Source organism: Rhipicephalus sanguineus, chromosome 1 (genome assembly GCF_013339695.2).
Source record: "Rhipicephalus sanguineus isolate Rsan-2018 chromosome 1, BIME_Rsan_1.4, whole genome shotgun sequence".
In the NCBI taxonomy this organism is placed as follows: Eukaryota; Metazoa; Arthropoda; class Arachnida; order Ixodida; family Ixodidae; genus Rhipicephalus; species Rhipicephalus sanguineus.
Window position 1 is genome coordinate 7914105 of NC_051176.1, and position 27038 is coordinate 7941142.

Genomic DNA, 27038 nt, shown 5'->3' on the forward strand with positions numbered 1-27038 from the left:
TTTAGATGTTGGCTACGGTATCCATAGATGTTTAGATATTCCTTTATGGCATAATTATTCCGGAACTGCTGGCGTGTGTTCATATCTGTGAATAAATTTGTGTTTATCACCTTGCAAATGTGTTGCTGCTTAATTTCTCAGACGCATGCGTACTTGGTGCAGCAGGCCTTTCATCAATTTAGTTGTGTTAGAGCCAATATTGACTTTCGTTCTCGGCCTTGCACGGTTCGACAGAATTGTGGGTCTTAATCGCACACTAAGACATCAGTGGAGCAGTCGTTCTAATTAGGAAGCATTTTTCGAATATGGCATCAATGGCAGTCGATGAATGTCGTTGGGCCGCGAATAGTCTATTTTAGCGTTGCTGACTTACAGTACAGTAACCACAGTAATACCGAACTGCCGTGGTCGGCACGCAGCCATTTTACTTTATAACACATGTATCAGCCTGCCTGATCAGGTTACTTTACGCATCGAGCAACTACCGTCGGTGTCTTCATATAAACTAGCTACGTGCCGACCACGACGGTACAGTACTACCGTACTTAACGCACGGTAAGTCACCACTGCTAAAACATAATAACGCGTGTAAACGGTCACGCCGGCGGCTACCCGACGTCGGCGGGGCCGACACCATGCCAGCATCGGCTAGCATACACAGGACCAATGACGGCTTGCCATCATCCGCTGAATAACGGCAGGCCCGTCTCGGACCGACGCTGGCTAGCCCACGTCGGCCCGAAGCCGGCAAGCCCACATCGGCCCACAGGCGGCTAGCCGACGTCGGGCCGATGCGGGTGAAAGTAGCGCGAGCGTGGTTTGCCGACGTGGGGCCAATATTGCTGCCGTCATTTGCCGACGTTGGGCCGAGATCGGTCCAATGGCGGCATGCTGACTGGGTCCGTGCCTCCGTCGCAGGCACGGAGGCGCGCACATTTAAAACCCCTTAATCTTGGGAAAGTACCGCCATTCATTGTACTCACCGCATCGCACGCGTCCTCCTCTCTCCCTCCTCAGCCCTTTCGCCGCCTCCCGTTCTCCGCCGCTTTTTCCGCGCCGACGATTGGTCTCCTTCCCCGTTGCCCTTAGAGACGCGTGGATCTTGCGTTTTGCTGGTATTTTTCTTTTTCGCTCGAGCCATTTTACGCCGGGGCTCCGCGTAGCGAACGTTGCGCGCGCTTTGTTTTCTGTGCTTTGTGTGGGCGCTATGCCGTGCTGTCGCGCCTATATCTGCAACAACGAGGGTGCGAACGGTTATGCACTTTTTACGATTCCCCAAGAAGCAGTGGCTGCAAATTATCGGCTGAAAAACTTTCTTCCGACAAAGAACAGCGTTCTTTGCGAGGTAAGGCACCTGTCCTATTGCTCGTATCAAAGCATCACCGAATACTACATTTTAAATATCGTTCCGGTCTGCTCACCAACGTCTTCCTTTCCTAGGCTATTTGCGCGCTGGTTAAAAATGGGGTCGTCCTCAATGTGCTCAATATTCAGCTGAGAGTCCATCACCTCGCAAGTCGGCAACTGTTATTCAATCTAAAGTGCACAACCATAGGATCTGCTTTCCGCTGCGAACAACTACGCCCGATGATACAGCTTCTCGATAGCGCTTGTTGTGATGGTTAGATTCCGTTTGTTGTGAATGTTTGGTGTAAAAAACAAACGAATGGACGAATAGAGATGACACTTACATGGCGCTAATACCCAAATGAGGGCCTTTTTTTTGGGGGGGGGGGGGAGAATTCTCAAATAAAAATCGTGACACAAATGCGATCAGTCGCAAGAACAAAAGAAACACGCACGCACAACGCACATAAAAAAACAACATTCTGATAGGGAAGTAAGCCGTTATCTAGCAGGCCGCGACCGAAATGGCTCGTCTTGGTCACGCCTGCATTAGCGTGTCTTCCGTTCACTAATGAAAAACTAGGTTATCTCTTATACCGGTGTCACACGGGTAGTTTCGATCGCGATCAGAATCAGTCCGGATCGGATTTCTTGATCGCGATCAACAATCATCGCTGCTATTCTATTCTAACTAATCCGGAACGAGTTTGGCGCAAACGTCAGTCAAATCGCAATCTGGGAGCCAGATATCGATTAGCAGATCGCGATGATCTTGATCCTGACCGGGCCTGATCGCGATTATAAGTGACAGCGTAGCAGCACCTGATCTGGAACGGCCCTGATCGCGATCAAAAGTGCCCCTGTGACACTTGTATTACTTACGGCGTTGTCTTCTACATGACGACTAACTTTAGTGATCAGTTGTTTTTTGCGTGCCGTGTTTGTGCTTTCCTATTTTCCTTAATCAGATTCGCATTTGTGACTCTACTAATATGCGTGCTTTCCCAAATAAACCTCAGGTACAATTCAGCGCTTATCTGTGTGGCCTCCACTCGCCCGTTTGTTTCTTTTTCCGCGCTGTAACATTCTTGGAGGATACGTTGTCTCTTTTACTGGAAATTGGAACAGCGGCTTGTAGAGGCGTTAGTCTTCCAGCTCACTTTGATATGCGCTTCAGCCACCCAAATGGAACGAATGCAGGCCTTGAAAGAGTGAAATGAATCAAAGAATGAAATGAAAGAATGCTGGCCCATCGTATTGTAGATGAGCAGCGCCAGCTAGCTAACATTGTCTTTTTTTTTTCAATTCGTCAATTTGCTTTTGAATTTGGATGCCACGCACGCATAACTGAGAGACGATTATAATTTGGTTTTCTCGCGGAGAAGACGTGCAGGGGGTGTTCTACTGATCGCGCTCGCTTGCTGTCGATATCGGCTTCGAGGCAGAGGTCGAAAATTCTAGCTCTGGTAGCAAATGCTTTAAAATCATCCTTCTGCGGTTTTTTTTTTTTTTGAGAGCTTGTTCTGTTCATGTAACACGAGCCAAAATCATCGCATCGATGTGTTTTGACATTCGTACGGAATGTCTCCTCTCACAGGTAAACCGAATGCTTGTTTCTTTGGCACAAACGCCAAAATACTGTTCTGAAATACTGTTCTGTTTTAATCTTTCTCCGGCGCTTCTGTTATTGTGGTAGAGGAGTTACTGTTGGCGCCGCTTGATCGTACTGACACTGCGCAAGCGTCATATTCAGTTTGGAGACCACTGCGCAAGTCTACTTTCACGTCACGTAACACATGGATGGGCAATGTAGTATCCACGAAGTCATTTCAAGATGCGACGCTGTAAGTACCTGAGTTGCACGTGCGCGCACAGGAAAGAGACAAAAACTCCAGACACAGGCGGACATGACGCAAGCTAAAGTATATGAGATGCAATTGTAAATCATGTTACCATGGGGCAGAAAAATCTGCCTGATTGGAACGCTGCATAATGCTCCATTTAAATTACCATGCCCCATTTACACGGCTTTCGAAAGAAACTAATATTTTAATAAACTTTCATTTCAGTGTTCTCGATCTTGTTATCACCCTTTTTCAAAGTTTTCCACAGCACCGGGGCGCGAATGTGGCCCGGTGCTGTGGCTGGCTCCCCTCTTGCCTTCATGCCTGTAGATACACACATTCGCACGGACACACGCATACATAGACGGTAGGGGCCCCTCTTCCAGCAAACGTGGCCCCCCCCCCCTGCTGTAATGCCTACTGGGGCGATGCAGGTATGTCAAATAAATAAGGAATAAATGAAGAAGTTCAATGTTCAAGGGCTGAAGGGGTCGTGGCAGTACCAGTGCAAGTTGTCGAAGCGAGAAACAATCCAATTTAAAGCCTTTAGTCAACGACACTTTACCGGGTACATTTCCTTGGTGTGAACGTAACGGCAACACATGCAATGACCCCCACAGTTAAACCGTCCGTGTACGCTACACGCTTCTAATTTGTTGAAAGAAGATGTCAAATACAGCCTTGGCGTTTACCTCAAACACGATAACAAGCAGGGCGACTAGAGACGCAAATGCGGTATTTACGGAACACAAGAGTCGAAGTTCACGAAGGCAATCTCAGACCACTTCGCCATGCTTCGCTTTGAGTCACTGTTGCCATAGTTACAGCAGACCGTGAAGAAAACTGGCGGCGAAGGTTTCTAAAAAAAATAAAATTACCTTAATAAATGTGATTAAAGTCGCTGTTTTGTTTTATGAAACGGTAAGAAAAGATTCCTTTATTTTAAATTTTACGTTAAATCTGGCATTCTTTGTTTTAATACCTAAATAGGTACTGCGCAGAAACATCACCTTTGAGATGTACATTACATCTTTGTAGACTCCGAGATGACCGCGGTGAGAGGTGCGGTTTAAAGAACAGATATATTGTCAAGCTGACGCTGAACTCCGTGCATTCAGATTTTTTTTATCTAGCTTTGCTTTCATTATTTCACTATCAATGCATGGGGCAATATAATGTTTATATACGTGAAAATTATCGCTATTGTTTAGGAACTGCTACCATTGTAGCGCGGAGTCATGCAAAATATGAGCAATGCGGCCTCGTAGGCGGAGCTGATATTTATTCTTAGGCTGTCACCGACTATAGTTACGCAGATGGACATACAATCACAACACAATGCGCCATGGGAGGAACCAACAAGCACGTGCACACACATCTTGCACCCGCGTAATCACTTCCTCTCTCTCTCTCTCTTCGACCTCCTAAAAACTTTCACGTTCGCACAAAGGTAGAACAACACATGTTCTGCCATTGCAATACCAACGCGAACCGTTTTCAATCGTTTTACAGTTCCACCTTCGCACATTTCAATTCAGTTTGCCCTCTCTGGTAAGATGTTGAACCAGAACCCCCTGGAGTGTGGCTTCACCGCATGGTCTCATACGATGTCGCTGTAACTCAGAAACCACGTAACGATCAAGTTCCGTTTCGGCGCATGTGATTCAAAGACAGCCCTCTGTAATCGGTGTTAGTTGAAACTGCTTTAATCTCGGCGGATGTATCGAGATATAGGGTTTCTTAAAACACCAACCATTCAGTTAAGGGGGTGTACTGCAGTAAAGCTCCAGAAAAATCTGAAGGGGCAATGTCCAAAATTTCTGGACATGTTACATTTACTCATTCGCTAAGTGTATCGACAATGCAACGATAGATTAGAAGGTGAGATTAGAAGGTTACATTGTCGAGATTGTAAGTGCACGCCAAAATTCAATGAATGCGCAGTTTTGTACCGACATAGGAATGAAGAAACGCGTCTGATGATTGAGGCGTGGCATATCGAGAATAGTGGTAGCGCATGCGTGAGCCAGCCGTCCATTTACTTGCATAAAGATGAAATCAAATACCTTAACAGTCATCTTTCGCGTAGGCCCCCATGCGTGCCGGATTAATAGGTTCGCCTATTGCATGGGCATGCGCAGATAAGTTTTCGTGCCTTCTTTCTTTTCCGCCCTTGTGCATCTATTTAGTTGTTAGTCGGCGTTTGTGGTGTCCGGAATTCTTTCTTGCGTCCGCGTTTGCACGCCCTGTCTTTTTAGAATGAGTACTTACCAACTGGCTCAGCTCTCTGTTATTCTAAATTTTATAGACCCTTGCACTAAACTATCCTTTCCATCAGGTCTGAGCGAAAATAGCAAATTCGAAACATTAGTTCACCACCTGCGGCTTCGTACAGCATTTGCGCGGCACATCCTGCATAGAGGACAAAGCGTCCATCTAGTCGTCAGTGTTCTTGTGGCCACACAGACAAAGATGTACATACATCTACTCCTCGAATGCGAGTAATGTCATTGAGTACGAAAGGTATAGGGGATGGATATATGGATGGATGGACGGATGAATGGATGCATGGATGGATGGATGGATGGATGGATGGATGGATGGATGGATGGATGGATGGATGGATACTATGAGCCTCCCCTGTATAATGCGGTGGTGACGTGCGCTACCAGGCTCGAACGAAAGCAAAAAAGAAACAGTCTCAATTTCTCTCTCTCTCACTTTTTAGATGGTCTAATACGTTGTCTACTTCAATCAATACGATCTTATCATCGGGAGAAAAACAACAAATCCACAGCCCAGCATTCTGCTCCTTACGGCAGAATGAGCTTATTTTCCCCACTATTTACTTTTGTCGTTTCTCTCTGCTTTTCTGCCACCAATACTCTAACCGTCTTTTACTTATTTCTATCGCGGACGTGTTCAGCTTTCTATTGTTGCCCTTAACACCCAAGGCTTCATGCTGGCTCGTGTCCAAACACACACCTGGGTGGATATCTGAACATTCAATCAGAACATGTTCCGTCGGTTTCTTAGCTTCCCCACAGCATGTGCACTTTTCTTATTTACTGAATCTTGCTTATGATTACGTGTTCTAAGGCAACCGGACCTCGCTTTAAGCAATAAAGTGCTTCCCTCTGAAATGTCGTAAGATGCCTCCCTGCTTATTTTATTTTAGCCCTTTCGGTAATTACTCAGAGCAGTTTTTTTCTGTGGCTGCTATCCAATGAATCTTCTCCGCCTCTCTTACTTTTCGATTAACGCTCTTTGTTACCATATCCGCTACACTGCCAGCCATACACTTCCTGAGGAGTCTGCTAACTGTTTTTCTCCAGCATGGGTCGATTATCTTCCTATACAAATACCGGACCACCTTCTATGCTCATCTACTCTCCTTCATATTCCTTCGCCTCTCTTCGAACTTTATTTTGCTCTGAGCATCCCTCGCCTCAAAACATGTCCATCCCGTAGAGCCATTTGCAGCCTTATTTGTCGTCTTCCCGTGAGCACCCCACGCGAGGCGTCCCACGCTCCTTTGATTCACATCCAGTCCTGATTGTACCTCTGACTTCATGCACACCACATAGTTCCCGAATGTAAGCCCCGTAACCTAGAAGGGTAGCGGCTTGGGCTAGTTGGTAGGTCATGACAATTATTATAGCGCAAAAGCAAGACGAAGACATCTTCGTGTACCTGTTGTCTTCGTCTTGATTTGCGCTTTAGTAATTGCCCCGGAACCATTGCATTTTTCCACGGACCTTAAAGCGCCTCGCACCTGTTGTATCCACCTAACGCTGTGTGCTTCATTAATGCAGCATTCCTCTTTCCCTTTGCTGCCGAGGCTTGTTTCTGGACGCCCATGTGTTTAATTTTTTTATACGAGTACCCTAAGGTCCCAAGAAGGCATTACATAGGGGGGGGGATACAAGTGTGAGTACAAAAGGGGTGTGAACATATACAAGTGAAAAAGAACATAGAAACCGCAAAATAATTTAAATGACATATCTTAAGAGTTATACACTCTCTAGTGTCATCATTCTCGTCAAGCAGTGAACACAGTGAACATCTATCACCCTCAATTATGCATGCTGCGAGGTACTTCTATTCGCTTACCCTCGCCATTTCATGGCCGCCTTTTGACACAGCCTCATCAATGGGATCATTGAATGCTATCCACCCACAATTTGCTACACTAAACCCTAGTCATAGAGCTTCACCTTCCCTTCCGCATATATCCGACAGCCGCTGTATATCATATCCGCTGTCCACAAATAAGACAATATCCTCAGCACAAAACAAACCGGGAAGCTGCTGCTCAATCATCACGCCGGCCTGTTTGTGTGAGATTAAAACGAATGTGGCTAGCTTCTAGCGCTCTTTCCGTCCATGTACAGCAAGAAAACCAGCGTTGAATAATAGCATGAATAAGAGCTGTATACAGTCGCCGTCTATGCCAACTTTTTACAATATATCTCATAGAATTTCCTGATTAACGTTGTTATACGACCCAGCGATGCCTAGAAAATCTACGTGCAAGGGTCTGTTTCCCATTTCCGATATTTATATACACTTAGTAAGAACAAATAGGTTATCGTCTAATCGCCTGCCGATCCGCAATCCATTCTGGAGCTCTCCCAAAGTATTGTTATGTTCTCCCTACGTTTCTATTTTTATTTTTACTGCCTGGATCGCAACCTGTATAGTACCGATGGAATGGTTACAGTGTATACGAGCGAATGTTATCCTTTTCTGTCTTGGCTTTATAGATTAAGATCATTCTACTATTTCGCCAGCCATCCCGTATTTGCCTGTCCTGTAAGGATTTTTCTAGGGCTTTCGACAGTCATTCCTTAGTCTTATGTCCTAGTTCGTAATGAGGGCTACGGGAACCCCATCTGAACGCGGACCAGCCTTCGACCTTTTTCCAGTTGAAATTCTCAAGTACTAACTCTTCCTCGCCTGCGCTCTCCTTCATGCTTTTGCTCACCGGGTAAATCTCATGGACGACCTTTTAAAAGAGTCGGCTGTTACCTTTCGGATGTAACCTAGCGTTTCATACCTTCCAATTGATTTCCTCCTTCGTGTACAATATGTTGTTGCATTCTGACAGACTACCTACCTAGCGGTTTTGTGTGGCTCCAAAATACCCTAGGCGCGGTGTTCTTTCTTTCGTGAATTTCTCTCACCCAGCAGTCACTTTCACCTTTAATTTCTGCTTCGACCAGTATTTGTACAATGGATTTTTTCTCTAAATACATTTCCCATATTTCTGAAGTTCTCCCAATTTCCCAGTTCACTCTGAAGTTCTCCCAAAATATCGGTATGTTCTCCCTACGTTTCTGTCCTTAATTTTACTGCCTGTAGCAAGTTAATGATTGGCCTGTGAGGAGAACATGAAAGTATCAATTGAATGCAAGGCAGTTGAAAGAGCGCATGACATAGGCCAGTTCAAACCGAATGTAAACAAGTCTATAATCATTCGTTTTTCACATTTCACAGACAATGGGCGCGTTCTGTCAAACGCTAAAAAACTAAAACGAGCAAACTATCGTGTTAGCGAAGAATTCTCCCCGTACTGAATTTGCAAGAACTACGGACAAGCCAATTTAGATTTAGGCGCCTGCGCAGAAAATGTTGTTTCTTTTTCACAATAGCCATCATCCTTTCGTACTGTTGCGCCAGGTCAAGCTTGGTCCCTGTTGCCACTATTTATACTAACATCAGGTACATCATACTCCCGCGTGACCTAGTTAGAAGCATTATAGAATCTACTGAGCACAAACTTGGTCTTTCTACGGAAACATGGTTAAACTCAAGTTTTTCTCATTCTGATCTTTTATCCTATCTGCCCGAGTTGGACATATTCCGTAGGGGCCGCGTCGGCAGGCGTGGTAAGGGCGGGCTCATAGCCGCTCGCAGTGACCTACGCTGCTCTATCATCAACACTCAGTCACCGCTTGAGGTATTGTTTGTATTGTGCAGCCCCCCCCCCCCGCCTCTTGTCGGTGTCTGCTACAGGCCCCCTGAAACAGGTAGGACCTTTCTTAATGAATTTCAGTGTGTTCAAAATGCAATTTCCTACGCCCATCCTAACGCTAATGTGAATCATTTTTGCGATTTGAAATTTCCAAATATTTCTTGGTCCCATTTGCAATAACATTGTCTAAGTCTGACGAAGAAGATTCTTGACAGGCGCCTAACATTTGGGCTAACGCAAGTTGTTTCAACGCCTAAAAAAGTGACAACATTCGTCAAACATCCTTGATCTCGCGCTTGCATCTAACCCTGATATTTTATCGTCCCTTTCATTCCTCACACCTTTAAGTGGCCAACTATGATTCGTTCAATATTATGCCGCCAAACACTAAAAAAAGTCACAGTGTCGCCGCAAGGGCGAAGCAATGAATGCGACAGCAAGAAAAGCGGCCCCCGATGGAGGCGCTGCTACGCTGCAGAAACATCTACCCCCGGACAGCAACTACCGCGCGAGCAGACAGCGGAAGGGCAAGGTTCTCCCTTCGCAAATATTAGAACAAGCAAGCGAGCTGGCCGACGACCTTTAAATGCGCCCGGTACGCTCCTCGCGCCATCTCGCTGGTAATGAAGAAACACTTACAGCACCTGCCGTCTCTGAGTCCTGCCAGCGGTAAATGGTGTGTATATAATACCCCTGTCACACGGGCACCCGCTAACTCCGTGTAACTCCCTCGTCGTTACGTCAACGGAGATGCGGTCCGTGTCACACGGTCTCCCTTACGCCAAGGAAGTTAAACGGGACGTTTCGCAAAGGGAGTTCGGCGATCTCCATTAGCGGCCGAATGGAGTACTCTCGTCCCCAGTAATCTGTAGTTACGGAAAAAACCGCATACACAAAACAGCCGCAGTAAACACAATAATGAATTTTATTAATTTTGAAAGATATTTCACTGCCTAATCCATTCATAACGTGCGTTTAAAGAAAAGAAATACGCATATAAGTGCACATACTCTCTGCACCATGCGTCGAGAAAAATCGTCGTGCCGCCATTTTAAATAAGTGTCTCCGAGTCCGTGTGCATCGTCTTGTTTACGTCTGTGCATCTCGTTCCCTTCTTATTGCGCTGCCCTTCATTCTACTTCAACACTACCAATAGTCATAACAGTGAGTGACGCGGGTTTTCTTCCTTCTTCGTCGACGCCGGCACTCGTGCTGGCAGTACATGCGGACTGTTGTGGGAGCCATACGCAGCAAAGGCTTCGTGGACTGGACGTTAGACCTGTGCTCAACCGAAATTGGAAAGGACAACGTGATCTGGGTGGTAGCGCAACTTCAAAGAGCTCGGCGACAACTTGCAGCGTGTTTGACAATCGGTACGCGTAGAAAAGCCGCGTACCAAAACAAGCGTACAGTGTTGCCAGCACTCCTGTCAAAATTACTGCCAACATACTTGCAGGTACACGTTTATGTGATAAAGAAAAAAAAATTGTATCGGTGTGATTAATTTATTCTTTTATAATCACACATACCATTGAGAATGTTTTCAGCGTGGTTACACGCGAAATCTTGCATGCAGACGTAGGTGCAGCAGCGCCTAATGGACCCCTTGCGGCTTCTGCCCGAAGCTCGTAAAACTGCCGTGTGACATGGGCACAACTCCATTTCCGTCGAACTCCCTCATGGAGTTTTACATTGATGGAGTTCAACGAAGTTCGGTGGTGGCCGTGTGACAGGGGTATAACGCTCGCCGTTAGCTACCTGAAGGATCTGTGCTTTGTGGCGTAGTGGTTAGCGCCAGGCGTTGCGGAGCGAGAAGACCCTGGTTTGATTTCGCGCTTCGGAAACATTTTTTCTGAATTATTTTTCTTTGGGACTCTGTATTGTGGGAGTCACGCTCATCGAAATATGAAATATGAGACTGCGCGAATATTTCTTCGATCAGCCGGCTTCGGCCGATGATCCGACCGCTTTACCATCGGCTAAACGTTGGACACCGGCTTCACAACGTGACAAACACTTGGACATGTTTATTAAAGCAGTACAGCGAGATATCATTCAAGCTTATAACGAACCCCAGTCTTTTCGTCGAAATCTATCGACCCTAGAAATAAAAGCCATAGCAAATCTTGGCGAACGCACTGACATCACAATCAAACCTGCCGACAAAGGGGGTGCCATTGTTGTCATGGACACGACCAAATATATCGCTGAAGCGAACAGTCAGCTTGATGATAGGTCGTTTTACAAACGACTCGATGCCGACCCGACAGAGAATTATAAAGCAACGTTAGACAGCACAATAAGAAAACTGATAAAGGAGAAAAAATTAAATGACAAGGCAGCTTCTCTGATCCCTCTTAGTCCGGCAGCTGGTAGGTTCTATTTGTTGCCGAAAATTCATAAACGCAATAACCCTGGTCGTCCAATTGTTTCCGGCATAGGTACCGTGACAGAAAACTTGTCGCGTTACGTAGATAGCCTAATAAACCAGATACCCCCTACGTTCCAGTCATTTCTGCGAGATACTAACGACTTCCTTTCCGATATTACCAACCTTAGTGTACCTAACAACTCTCTCCTTGTCACTCTCGATGTTACGTCTCTCTACAGAAACATACCACACTTGGATGGTATAAAGTCCGTGGTTGAGGCTTACGATCACTTCGCTCTCAACAAGTCCATTGATAGCTCGACTATAGCTATATTACTTGAAATGATTCTTCAGTACAACAACTTTGAATTCAATGGAGTGCATTATGTTCAAGTAAGCGGTACGTCTATGGGTACCATGATCGGGCCAAGCTACGCGAATATATTTATGGGATCTCTTGAGAACAAGTTCTTGTCGGGTCGTTCGCTGAAACCTTTTTACTATAAAAGATTTATTGATGACATATTCATGATATGGTCACATGGAGAGGCGGAACTGTTGTCTTTTATTTCGGACTTTAATAATGCTCACCCTTCCATTTCCTTTTCGCACACATATTCACCAGAGACCATTAACTTTCTCGATGTCACAGTATGTCTGAAGGATGCGAAATTAACCACTAAGCTGTACCGCAAGCCGACTGACAGACAGAGGTATTTACATTTTCAAAGTAGCCACAAAAAACATTGCAAATCCAGCATACCTTACAGCCAGGCCTTACGCTTTAAGCGAATTTGCTCTGAGCAATCCGACTTCGATAGCAACTGTAACCAACTACGCGCTGCACTTTTTAACAGAAATATCCGGCCAAGTTAGTCGATGACGCAGTGAGGCGCGCCGACGCACAAGACCGTGCAGGACTCTGCGTCACCAAAGAAAATCCAAATAGTCATTCACTGGTTAACTTGGTTTTAACCCACAACGCATCGGCGCCTAACGTGGCATTTATTCTACGTAAACACCACAACATACTTATGCAGAGCGAACGCCTTACAAAAGCGTTTCCAGAACCACCGCGTGTTGTCTACAGACGAGGCAAAAATTTGCGGGATCTGTTAACTTCCTCCAAAACCAAACAGAACAATAACATCCAGACGGTTGGTTGCCATCCTTGTAAAAAACCCCGCTGTAAAGTGTGTGCGCACATGACCACGACAACACTGGCAGTCAGTACTGCGACTAACTTCAAATTCAAGATTAAGGGCAATTTTACTTGTGATACTGCAAATGTCGTATATTTACTAGAATGCTCAATCTGTCATGTACAATACATAGGTCAAACCAAAACTGCTTTTCGATATCGTTTCAATAATCATAAAGCTCATGTGCATGCCCTTCCTAACTTACCAATTTCAAGGCATGTCACTGAGGCAGGTCATTCCTTCAGTAACATTATGGCTACAATACTGGAATCGAGTTTTAAATCCCACCATGAACGTGAAGTGAAAGAGTCATTCCTAATTCATAAATTCAAAACACTTTCTGACGGCATGAACGAGAGCCCGGGTACGCTTACTTCCATGTTGCCTTAGTAAATCGCCGTTTTGTGTTACTGGCTGGTGTCTATTTTTTGCATGATCTTGACCTATTGTCAGTTATTACGTACATAATGTCCGTGGCCTTTATCGCTTCATGATTTTACTCGCATCCATTTCGCTTTGCGTGCTTTTTTATTTTCTTTTTATCTCTCTAACTTTTTTTAAAGGCCTGCTGAATGTCTTTCGACTGCGATTATCCCGCTGCATTTATGGCCAAGTGAGCGACTGCGTGCGCAGTTTATCTTGTAGACCTAGTTCATTGCACACAAGTTCTAAGGTATCTAATACGTGCCAATTCACTACTGTATAATGATACGCGTGTTCAGTTGTATGTACTCTACGGCCACGTGCCTTTGGTGATGTATAATCTTGTTTCTTAAACTAAAACGACTGATAACGACTTAGCCGTGTGATACGCAAAGAAGCGGCTTATAAATGTGCCTTGCGTGGCATCTGTAACCATTCACTCTGACGAAGGCAGGCCCTCCTGCCGAAACGTTAGTAAAACCTGTGTTTCGCACGTTTGTCGACCTGTTTTTCTACCGTATATATATATATATATATATATATATTGTTACGTCTACAAAAGGTTTTATTGAGCTGCGACGTACCGGTAGACGCGAAGGTGTTGCCCAGACGCGTACCGGAGGCCTCTCTCACTAGCCGAACGTCCTCTTCTACCCTAACCACCCTGTTCCCCACTACACAGATGCTCATACCCAAATCGCGTATGTAGTAACAATATATATATATATATACGTAGATTATGAAGATTCTGTCTTCGGTTGCCGTAAAATAATTAGGAAAAAGGTATACGCTACTAAAAAACTTTATTTGTCGACGTTTCGATCGGAGACCGATCTTCCTCAGGATGAAATTTACCAGCCTTCGATGCGCTTTTATATCATAGTTCTCCGATCCGAGAGGGAGAGAAAAAGGTTAAGAAAAGGTACATACAAAGAGAAAAAAGAAGATAGAAGTAGGAAACCTGACGGAAAAGAGTCGCGAACACACCATGTGCACATACCCTGACTGGCAAAAGAATAACACGTGTTTACCCGAAAAAAAAAAGAGGTCGCGAACACACCATGTGCACATACTTTGACCTACGTCAAACACGTTAAGCAAAGCTGAAAGTTTCATCGTAGAGCATGTAGCGCGAAAATTACGGGGACACAAGAAAGCAACACAAACACGAGACGAGCGCTAACTTCAAACTGAAATGTATTCTCATAATCCACGCCTATTTACAAACCAGCAGAGATCAAAACAGCACATCGTCACCCAAGAACGTACATCGTAATCCACAATGAATAGTATGACAACATCTTGATCTGCTCTTACACCAAAAATCATACAAGCAAAAAATATACCGCATCCAAGATAAGCTAAAAATTGAACGCGAGCGATTCAAGTACACGTGCTCAAACCAGAGACTTTTATCGCGAGGAAAGCGTAGGTGTCAGGTTAGCTGTAAGGAACGCTAACTCACAAGGGTGTAGGCTCAAGGAAGGCTGGCTGACACGTTCGGGATCGTTCTTTTGAATCAAAAACGCTTCCACGATCTCTCTGGACACGTTATTACGGTTTCGGTACGCCACGGTTGTGTCAGTTAAAAGCGGCTGGCAGCCGCACTGCCGACAATGCATCGCGAGATGCGAGTATGGTGAACCTTTGAGAGAGCTGAAATGCTCTCTGAGCCTAATGTTCAAACACCTGCCCGTCTGGCCAATGTATTTACGTCCGCATGAAAAGGAATGCAATAAACAACATTGCAGGTGCAAGAAACAAAACGCATACCGTGCTTAATGGTACAACTAGCGTTTTTGGGGTCCTCCTTACTGCACATGCGCCTCTGCAATCTTGGACAAATGGCACCCACCTTGTTTTTGCGGTGAAAACAATGTCAACATCATGACGCGACGCCACCTTTTTCACGCGATGAGATAGCCCATGGATGTATGGTATGACCGCGAAATGTTTTTTACCTAACGTACGTGACTTTGATGCACGCACTGCTCCTGCTTTTACGACCTTTAAACATTTGAAGCTGGCAGCAGTAATGGCAGCTTCTGGGTACCCAGCTTTCCGAAGCTTGCTAACCTGCCCATTCACACTCTGTGCTATCATATGTTCACAGGATTGATTCAATGCTGAGTGTATGCAGAAAAAAGCGATACCTTGCTTGATAAGCTTTGAATGGGAGGAATTAAAGCTGAGAAGGGCTTTCGCAGAACGAGGCATGTATTGCCAGCATACATGCGAGCCCCCCAACGTTATGCGCAAGTCTAGGAACTGAATTACATTGTCTTTTGGTGTCTCAACCGAGAGAGAGAATCAACTTTATTGAGCCCGAATATTCGATGGTACGCGCAGGTACCAGACGAGAAACACAAACCTTGGTCATGCTCGTTGAACACCTTAAGCACGTCAACTACCTTTAGGGCGAAATTTGGCGCATGAACGAAAATGAGGTAGTCATCCACGTACCTAATGATTTTATGGGTCACGCCACAAAGCTGGCTGTTAATGGCTCTGTCCACCTTAGCCAAAAATATCTGACGCAGGACCGGCGCCACACGAGACCCTATACACACGCCGGATCGTTGTGCGTACGCACCGCCTTCCCAGGAAATCATCGTGGAACGGAGATAAAATGTTAACAACTCTAAGAAACCCTCAGCCGAGACACCACATCTGGTCATAAAGGCGACCTCGTCATTTTCTGCACAAATACAATCTCTTACGCTCTGCATGAGGACGTCCTGGGGCATTGAATAATACATGTTCTCGACATCGACGCTAAAGGCACCACAACCGACCGGATTGTCTTTGCACAAGAAATCTGCAACAGAAGCGGAACACGGAACGAAAAACGGATCATTCACATGTAACGAATCTAAATGTGTCTGAAGATACCCCGACACGATGAACAACCAAGTGTTCCTCTCTGAGACTATTGATCGGAACGGAACCTCCGGCTTGTGCGATTTGGCTGTAAAAAACACCTTGTGATGAGTGGAGTGCGCGTTTGAATTGTGCGCCTTTGAAAAGTGAGAGCCATAAAGAGAAATACGACAAGGCGTGCGGAGATGAGCACAGTGCCGAAAGGAAGACGACAACGACGAAAACCTTCACGAGGGCGCGAGGCACAACGGTTCGACGGACAAGTGGCCCAATAGGAAATCACCACGGAGATTTCAGGGGCCAATAGTTGGACACCACGAAACTTCAGCTTTGCCAATCAGGACGGGACAAGTTGACCCGAGACCGAGAAAAAGCCTGGCTTCAGAGGGTTCCGAGGGGAGTTCCAAGGGAACCATACAAGGAGAAGGTTGCCACCGGACCGGGCGCTGAAGACGGGCAGTCGGGTTGCGGACCCGAGCCTCCAGGGCTTCAACCGGCCGGAGCATCCTGCCGTCGAGTTCCCGTGCGAGACCATAGCCATGGTGCCCGGACTCCACCCCAAGGCCTGCGTACTTCGGTTCCGGCAGGCAAGCAGCAGCAGTTGGGCTACGGGCCCGAGCTGTGCGTCCAGCTGCCTGGGCCTGTTTCACCAGGCATCTCTGCGCGTCGCCCAGTAGCCACCATGCCCTCGTCAACGCCAGCCACACGTGTCAACTCCACCAGCCAAGCCTCCGCTGGTTGGTGAGACTGAACTCTTATTATTTCCCGCTCCGCTGCTCAGCCGCGTTGGAAGTAGACTGTACAGTTTAAGTCTTTGAACATGCCTTTTGTTTGTTGATAAGAGTGTCTTACCGTGTGCAGTGAACTTTTTGTTAAGCGTTTACTCGTGTATAGTATTTCTCCTCCAGTGTATAATTAAAAGTCGTGTGTGTTATTTGTTAAACCAACGGCTTTGTCCTTATTAAAACTCTCCGACGCTCAGTCACAGAGAGCTATCGTAAACAGAAAAAGAACCTGCATCACAAATTGGCGTCCGCAGCGACAGGACAAAGCCGTTTGTTTTTCGACTTAATGTTTTAATGGTGTGAACCATGGCGAGCACGTGGGAATTATTGGAATTGGCCGAACGTACGGGTCTCGAAGGACCAGAGTTCAGAGCGTGGTATGAAGAGCGGATGGCGCGAGAGCGAGAGGAACGGGCTGCAGAACGAAAGGCAAAGAAGGAGAAGCTCGAATCGGAGCTTAGGGCTAAAATGGAACAGCTCGAAGTGGAGAGGCGAGCACTTGAGCGGCGACTCGAAGTGGCGATGGATGAGAAGACGCACCTTGAGAGCCAGAGTTATGGGCAAGTGGTCTATGCTTGCTCCGATAGCAGATTTTGCGGGAGCGAATTAGATTTCTGTAAGGTTAGCCTTGAACCTCGTCATAGCCTTTCGTTAGAGCCAGCAGCTCAGATAAAGGATGGCAGAGAGGTGGGCAGCCAAGAAAGCGGAAATCTTGCAGAGCTTGATGAAGCGAAGGACAGCTTCGAAAGCATGGAACAAGGCAGTTCCATTGAGAGTAAGTCGTGCTTTGGTACCTCTGAGAGGCCAAGCAGGTATCAGGAAGAGGTAAAATTGCCTCTCAACAGCTCCACTGAAGGAGCACAAAAAGATCACCTGGGTGATTACGGCGAGTGCCGTGAAGAAAGGTTTAAGATGGTGGCCGCATCTTCTTGTGTAGCGCAGGATGTGGCCTCAGGCGCCACAAGCATTGTCGAAGATGAAGTGAACAACTCACTCTTAAAGAGAAAGAGTGTGACTTCTGGGAATAGCGCAGATGCTACTTCTCTGAGAGAGCAGGATGAGAGGGCAGAAGTATTCATCAAAACAAACAGTATCGAGTCGAAAGCGCGTTTGTTTGTACATGCTGATGCGGCCGAGCAGGATGGCCAATGTGTAAAGGTCACTAGCGTGGAACCTAGCGATAAGTCGGTTGAAGGTGAACAAGATAGCCGATTGCAAGCGCAGTCCTCTTCGAGCACCGATGAAATTTTTGCGTTTGCTGGAGCGTCTTTGGTTTCAGAAAACACTCAGAATTCGTGTCGGCTAAGAGATCGTGAGCCAGAGCAACGCCTCCTGAGGCGCTGGCCAGAGGAAGGCGTTCGCGTGAGGAAAGACGTCGTGTGGACGCTCTTGTCTCGATGCGCCTGGAGGCAACGCCTCGTGTTCGGATTGAATTCTGGCTGTGCTGTGGCTAGGAATCCCATTGAGTGTCCAGTTGTTTTCACGTGGGGTTTTAGACACTCGTCTTATCGAACACGCTTGAATGCGTCTTTCTTTCTTTGGTCTTGTCGGCATGTGAAAACTTCCACTCGTCTGGTTTGGGACGCTATAACTTGAGCGTCGAGTTCAATGACCGGTCGCTGTTTCGGGTTCCTGACTTTGGATAACGGATTGATATGTTTTGTAAATATCCGAGTTTGTTGTGAACTTTCTCCTCACTTTGAATGTGATGTAATGTACACATATTGATGTCGGATGTGAGGTGAAGTGCCTAGCTTATGTGGCAGCTCTTTGAGTGTAAAGCGATCAGGAAATTTCGTATGGTTCTTTGTCCTTGCATTGAACAGTTGGGGCTACCGGAACTTTATGTTCAATGGAAGTGTAAGGGTGCAAAAGTGCATTGGCTTGGGCTATGCTAGTAAAGTGCAGTGACTAGTAACTGACAGGCTTTGCTGTTACCCGTGCAGCATTATGCGATCGCATTGCGACACTTGTTGAATTGTATATTTACTTGTCGTAAATGATATACCTTGTGTGCGCATTGACTGTATCCGAAACGGGTTAGTAGACAAGAGGTGTGGTGTTTAGAGTCTGTCGGTGAGTGTTACGCGCACTGAGCGGCAGTTTTTCGAAGCGAAAAACTTTTAGAAAAAGGGGCCTATGTGATGAGTGGAGTGCGCGTTTGAATTGTGCGCCTTTGAAAAGTGAGAGCCATAAAGAGAAATACGACACGGCGTGCGGAGATGAGCACAGTGCCGAAAGGAAGACGACGACGACGAAACCCTTCACGAGGGCGCGAGGCACAACGGTTCGACGGACAAGTGGCCCAATAGGAAATCACCACGGAGATTTCAGGGGCCAATAGTTGGACACCACGAAACTTCAGCTTTGCCAATCAGGACGGGACAAGTTGACCCGAGACCGAGAAAAAGCCTGGCCTCAGAGGGTTCCGAGGGGAGTTCCAAGGGAACCATACAAGGAGAAGGTTGCCACCGGACCGGGCGCTGAAGACGGGCAGTCGGGTTGCGGACCCGAGCCTCCAGGGCTTCAACCGGCCGGAGCATCCTGCCGTCGAGTTCCCGTGCGAGACCATAGCCATGGTGCCCGGACTCCACCCCAAGGCCTGCGTACTTCGGTTCCGGCAGGCAAGCAGCAGCAGTTGGGCTACGGGCCCGAGCTGTGCGTCCAGCTGCCTGGGCCTGTTTCACCAGGCATCTCTGCGCGTCGCCCAGTAGCCACCGTGCCCTCGTCAACGCCAGCCACACGTGTCAACTCCACCAGCCAAGCCTCCGCTGGTTGGTGAGACTGAACTCTTATTATTTCCCGCTCCGCTGCTCAGCCGCGTTGGAAGTAGACTGTACAGTTTAAGTCTTTGAACATGCCTTTTGTTTGTTGATAAGAGTGTCTTACCGTGTGCAGTGAACTTTTTGTTAAGCGTTTACTTGTGTATAGTATTTCTCCTCCAGTGTATAATTAAAAGTCGTGTGTGTTATTTGTTAAACCAACGGCTTTGTCCTTATTAAAGCTCTCCGACGCTCAGTCACAGAGCTATCGTAAACAGAAAAAGAACCTGCATCACAAATTGGCGTGTGATGTCCCAATGTCCCCCCAGGCTTCTTCTTCTGAGGCAGACCACGCCGCACATGGCACCACAACCACTCCGCAGTTTGATGAGCCGCCTTGAGCCAACTTTCATAATTCTTCTGCGAGCTCCTATCCCGGTCATCTAGTTTGCAGGCAACAAACAAGCATTCCTTGAAGAAACGGATCTGGTGCCACAACTCTGCTTTCAAAAGACGGCAGAATCTTTTTGAGTGACCCGCCGACGGACGCGGGGTTCCTATCTGAACCTGAGTGACCAACCTCTTCCATCGGATAAGGAAACGTGGCTGCGTTCCGGCCCTAAGTTCTGCTTGCCATCGCGCCTGCCTCCAGTGGACCTGTTGTCTTTGTCACGGAAGGTCTCGGCTCATGTGCCTGAGGAATCCAAGGGAGCATGTGTTGGTGAATGCGTGAGTGTGATTTCAAGGCTCGGTCTTCAGTCATCGCGCACTGGGAACACTGGTGCCTTAGTGGATTTCCTGGATTCTTCTGGCCTCGCTGCCGTCGTTTCAGACACAGAGGGTTTCTTCGTCGTCATGGAAAAGGATACCTTCTTCGAAAAAGGAGCTGCGGCCGTGGACAAAACTTCCACAAGGTGCGTGACGAGCCAACCAAGGTAAGAGCTCGTGCTGTGGAACTGCTCAAAATGCTTTCACTCGACAAATTAGCGACTGGTGTGAAACAAAGCAAAGGCCTGTTGATGGAGGTGTTTTTTACAGCCAAATCGCACAAGCCTGAGGTTCCGTTCCGATCAATAGTATCAGAGAGGAACACTTGGTTGTTCATCGTGTCGGGGTATCTTCAGACACATTTAGATTCGTTGCATGTGAATGATCCGTTTTTCGTTCCGTGTTCCGCTTCTGTTGCAGATTTCTTGTGCAAAGACAATCCGGTCGGTTGTGGTGCCTTTAGCGTCGATGTCGAGAACATGTATTATTCAATGCCCCAGGACGTCCTCATGCAGAGCGTAAGAGATTGTATTTGTGCAGAAAATGACGAGGTCGCCTTTATGACCAGATGTGGTGTCTCGGCTGAGGGTTTCTTAGAGTTGTTAACATTTTATCTCCGTTCCACGATGATTTCCTGGGAAGGCGGTGCGTACGCACAACGGTCCGGCGTGTGTATAGGGTCTCGTGTGGAACCGGTGCTGAGTCAGATATTTTTGGCTAAAGTGGACAGAGCCATTAACAGCCAGCTTTGTGGCGTGACCCATAAAATCTTTAGGTACGTGGATGACTACCGCATTTTCGTTCATGCGCCAAATTTCGCCCTAAAGGTAGTTGAGGTACTTAAGGTGTTCAACGAGCATGGCCAAGGTTTGTGTTTCTCGGTTGAGACACCAAAAGACAATGTAATTCAGTTCCTAGACTTGCGCATAACGTTGGGGGGCTCGCATGTATGCTGGCAATACATGCCTCGTTCTGCGAAAGCCCTTCTCAGCTTTGATTCCTCCCATTCAAAGCTTATCAAGCAAGGTATCGCTTTTTCCTGCATACACTCAGCATTGAAGCAATCCTGTGAACATATGATAGCACAGAGTGTGAATGGGCAGGTTAGCAAGCTTCGGAAAGCTGGGTATCCAGAAGCTGCCATTACTGCTGCCAGCTTCAAATGTTTAATGGTCGTAAAAGCAGGAGCAGTGCGTGCACCAAAGGCACGTACGTTAGGCAAAAAACATTTCGCGGTCATACCATACATCCATGGGCTATCTCATCGCGTGAAAAAGGTGGCGTCGCGTCATGATGTTGACATTGTTTTCACCGCAAAAACAAGGTGGGTGCCATTTGTCCAAGATTGCAGAGGCGCATGTGCAGTAAGGAGGACCCCAAAAAGGCTAGTTTTACCATTAGGCACGGTATGCGTTTTGTTTCTTGCACCTGCAATGTTGTTTCTTGCATTCCTTTTTCATGCGGACGTACATACATTGGCCAGACGGGCAGGTGTTTGAACATTAGGCTCAGAGAGCATTTCAGCTCTCTCAAAGGTTCACCATACTCGCATCTCGCGATGCGTTGTCGGCAGTGCGGCTGCCAGCCGCTTTTAACTGACACAACCGTGGTGTACCGAAACCGTAATAAGGTGTCCAGAGAGATCGTGGAAGCGTTTTTGATTCAAAAGAACGATCCCGAACGTGTCAGCCAGTCTTCCTTGAGCCTACACCCTTGTGAGTTAGCGTTCCTTACAGCTAACCTGACACCTACGCTTTCCGCGCGATAAAAGTCTCTAGTTTGAGCACGTGTACTTGAATCGCTCGCGTTCAATTTTTAGCTTATCTTGGCTGCGGTATATTTTTTGCTTGTATCATTTTTGGTGTAAGAGCAGATCAAGATGTTGTCATACTATTCATTGTGGATTACGATGTACGTTCTTGGGTGACGATGTGCTGTTTTGATCTCTGCTGGTTTGTAAATAGGCGTGGATTATGAGAATACATTTCAGTTTGAAGTTAGCGCTCGTCTCGTGTTTATGTTGCTTTCTTGTGTCCCCGTAATTTTCGCGCTACATGCTCTACGATGAATTCTTACAAACTCGCCCAGATTTCCGTTCTCGTAAGCTGAAATTTTCAGCAGTTAAAAGTTTGCGCATCACTAGTCCTGTTCCTTGTTACGTTTCTCGTTTGTGCTTCACTCAGCGCATCTACATCGCTATGAAAAACACGTGTTTTCTGAAAAAAGAAAGAAAGAAAAAAAGAAAGACTACGCTGATATACACAGATCGTCCAGGTGAGGTACATTCCTGTAGTCACTAGTCGAGCTCCAATGCTTTGAAGCCTTAACGCAACATGGGTGCATTCCTCCAGCCCATTGTCACCCCTCACGTCTTCGGCTCCCGCCCTCCACATTTGCTCCTGAAGCCTGTGAGGGGATGAAGCCTCACAAGAAGGGATAAGCGCTTAAAAGCAGTCAACTTCCAAGGTGTGCAAGCGCTTATCCCTACTTGTGAGGCTTCATCCCCTCACAGGCTTCAGGAGCAAACGTGGAGGGCGGGAGCCGAAGACGTGAGGGGTGAGAATGGGCTGGAGGAATGCACCCATGTTGTGTTAAGGCTTCAAAGCATTGGAGCTCGACTAGTGACTACAGGAATGTACCTCACCTGGACGATCTGTGTATATCAGCGTAGTCGTTTTTTTCTTTCTTTCTTTTTTTTTCAGGAAACACGTGTTTTTCATAGCAATGTAGATGCGCTGAGTGAAGCACAAACGAGAAACGTAACAAGGAACAGGACTAGTGATGCACAAACTTTCAGCTGCTGAAACTTTCAGCTTTGCTTAACGTGTTTAACGCAGGTCAAAGTATGTGCACGTGGTGTGTTCGCGACCTCTTTTTTTTCGGGAAACACGTGTTATTCTTTTGCCAGTCAGGGTATGTGCACATGGTGTGTTCGCGACTCTTTTTCGTCAGGTTTCCTACTTCTCTCTTTTTTTTTTCTCTTTGTATGTACCTTTTCTTAACATTTTTCTCTCCCTCTCGGCTCGCAGAACGATGATATAAAAGCGCATCGAAGCCTGGTAAAGTTCATCCTTATGAAGAACGGTCTCCGATCAAAACGTCGACAAATAAACAGCTTTTTAGAACCGCATACCTTTTTCCTAATTATTTTACGGCAACGGAAGACAGACTCTTGATAATCTACGTATCATTTACAATGGCTGCCGTCCACGCTTCTCCAAAACAAGTAACCGACCTGTGCCGTGTTGGAGGATTCGCAGACGAGGCATCTGCACACCCACTTCGACCCTTCCAGCCCCGATCCTCCGGCGTTCATCTGGCAGCCTGATGCCCAAATTGATGACATCACCGGACTTCTGGACTTTGTGCCACGAGGTACTTCATTTTCGATACTCCACATTGGGACGAACGACCTCGCCAGCACGAGCGCCGACATCGCCATCGAGAAGTATGCCAAGCTCCTCGACTATATCAGGAGCGAAAGGCCCGACATTGGCAGCATATTTGCCACCCTGGTGCTCCCTCTGGGCTTAAACCCGCGGCTCCGACGTCCCAACTGGAGGCAAGTGCACCATATTAACAAGCAAACACATCGTTTTAATTGCCGGCTTGTCAACCTGTGCAAAAGTCGTCGGAATGTGTTTTTCATCGACCATGCCATCCGCCACTTCCCGCCACGAATGGTGCTGGCTGCGGACGGGTTACACCCGAACTTCGCTGGTGTTTCCCTCCTCTGCTGGAACATCTACAATGTGCTCCTTAATACTCGGAAGGAGCACATGGTAGTGTGGAGTGACCACGTGCCCACCTTTGAAGCGAAGCAGCCGCCGCCAGTGAACTCATCTTTCGCACAGGTGCTCAAGTCGAACGCTTCGGCCAGCAGCGTCCAACAACGGACGCCTAGCTTGAGTACTCTGGCAAAGGGCTGCCAAGCACATCCACCAAGGAACGCACACTCGAAGAAAAAGAAGCAAGAAAATATCATCCTGTGCGCAGCGAGACCACGGCGACCTCGTCATCGAATCCGACCGCTACAGTCTCAAAATGCAGAGACGCCTGCACCAACGACCGGGGAAAGGAAACCTTCTCAGCGCCCCCGAGTACCAAGGCATTCAAGGTCAAAATCTTCGCCACCCCCCACAAGACCACGGTCAACTCAACCCGAGCCCTGCACGTCCACTCCAGCAGGCCCACCAACAACCACAGAGGACTGCGAGCCATCGGACCCTGATCAAGCACACGGGGAACAAGCACCTGCCCCCTCCTCAAAAAGGTACGATCTCCGGAAATACCGTGGCTCTACTAGCTCTTGACAACCCGGTCGCTCAAACCCACCGTTCACCTCCCCACCGACGACTGGCACGCAATGCCGCAGACACCCCATTTTTTGAGGTTAAGAAAAATTCTTGATAAACGGCTACGCCATGACCTGCATGTGCAATGTCTCAAAATTTATTTACAATCCGGTATCGCCCCTCGGGGCATTCAACTGTCATTTAAGCCGTCAATGCACGATTTTGATGAAGAGGAAACCCAGAAATGCAATCTAATTCTAAAATCCGCGTCACTAAAGCTAACCGAACTCTTTGTGGCGCACTGTGAAAGGGCGCTCGCGCCTCTGGGGTCAGCGGAACGTGGGGCTATGTCTAATACGTCTCTATCCACTCTAGAAGTTGAGGAACTGGAACGGTTTGAGAGAAAGAGGACAGAGGAAATCTTAGAGGTTAAAAAGAAAAAAATGGCAAGGCATAAAATTCCGTACTCCTGCGAGCTGCACATTGGCAACCCAGAGGGCCCTCAACCAGAGGTTGGACCACAACTCAGAAACATAAATAAAAGCTTTAACGGCCGGCCGAGAGACACCAATAACACACAAAGGAACACAGAAGAAAACATAACCTCTCCAGCGTTCAACTGAACAGTCATGAACGAGCAGTAATCTCCCGCGGACTCACATTTTGCCCCACTACTGGCCGATACAATCAGTTTGCCTTACTACGAGACCTTGATAACTTCGCACGAAATCTTCGCCTAGAGGAATACTTTTTTCTACAAACCCCAGAGAGAAACCACTACCATAATACCCTCCAGTCCAAGGCAACAGTGGACACCAAGCTCTCAGCGGGAGAAGCATCTAGATACTTACATAGAAGCCGTCCAAAAAGACATACTTCGGGAATATAACACACACAAACCGACATCAGCTAAAAATATCTCAAGAAAGGAGCATGACTCACTTAAGGCACTCAGTGAACGAAGGGATATCGTCATAACACCAGCGGATAAAGGGGGAGGGATTGTAATATTAAATAAATCGGACTATATCCAAGAGGCCACCCGCCAATTAACTAACACCTCTTTCTACAAACCACTTGATAAAGACCCAACCCTAGAACATCAAGCAATAATAAACACCGCACTCCACGATCTCGTGAAGCTCGGAGAGTTAGATCCTAAAGTTCCTAAGGACCTTACTGTAGCGCGTGCTACACCAGGACGGTTTTATATGCTTCCAAAAATATACAAGAAAGGAAACCCCGGCAGACCAATTATTTCGGGAAGAGGTACCCTAACCGAACCAATATCAAGTTACATAGACTCCCTAGTTAAGGACATTCCGCCTACACACTCCTCCTACCTACGTGATACCAACCACTTCATACGGATCATCAACGATATAAAAATCCCTGATGGTGCCTTTCTTGTAGCTCTTGATGTAACTTCGCTTTACACTAATATTCCCCATAAAGACGGCATCAAAACATTAGTAGAGTCCTACAGTGAGCACAAATGTGATGACTCGCCGAGTCCAATAGTAATTGAAGCCCTTGCGAAGCTGGTACTTCAAATCAATAGCTTTGAGTTTTATAACCAATACTATCTACAAATAAATGGGACTGCTATGGGGACTCGAATGGCACCCAACTACGCTAATATTTTTATGAATGATCTTGAGACTAACTTCTTGTCAAGCCAGAAAATTAAGCCCCTTCTTTACAAACGCTTCTTAGATGATATTTTTATCATTTGGACAGATACGCAAGAGAACTTAATTAATTTCATAGAATCCTTCAGCAAAGCTCATCCAGACATAACTTTCACCTATACATACTCAAGAACTGAAATCAGTTTCCTTGACGTCCACCTAAAAGTAAAAGACGGGTCCTTGACTAGTAACGTTTACAAAAAGCCTACAGACAGGCAGCATTACCTTCACTTCGATAGTTGTCACCCTCGTCACTGCGAGACGAGCATCCCGTACTCGCAGGCCCAACGATTCAGGAGAATTTGCTCCCGCCCCGAAGACTTTGAGGCCAACGCAAATAACCTGCGCAACGTACTTGCGAAACTACACTATCATCCTTCTATAGTCAACGACGCCATACGTAAAGGGCCAAACCTAGATCGCCAACAACTACTTTATCAGCAGAAAGAGGGTCGGAAAAACTTGGTTCTAACATTTGGAATCAACCCCCCTAACGTAAACAAAATTCTAAAGAGACACTATAACATCCTACAACAGAGTGAACGACTATCAAGAATTTTTCCTTCCCCTCCGCGAGTCGTTTATAGACGCCCCAAAAACATTAAGGATTATCTTCTGCGTTCGAAAACCGATAGACCACCTGTAACTGGATGCCAGCCATGCGGCAAGGCTCGTTGCAAAGTGTGGAAACAC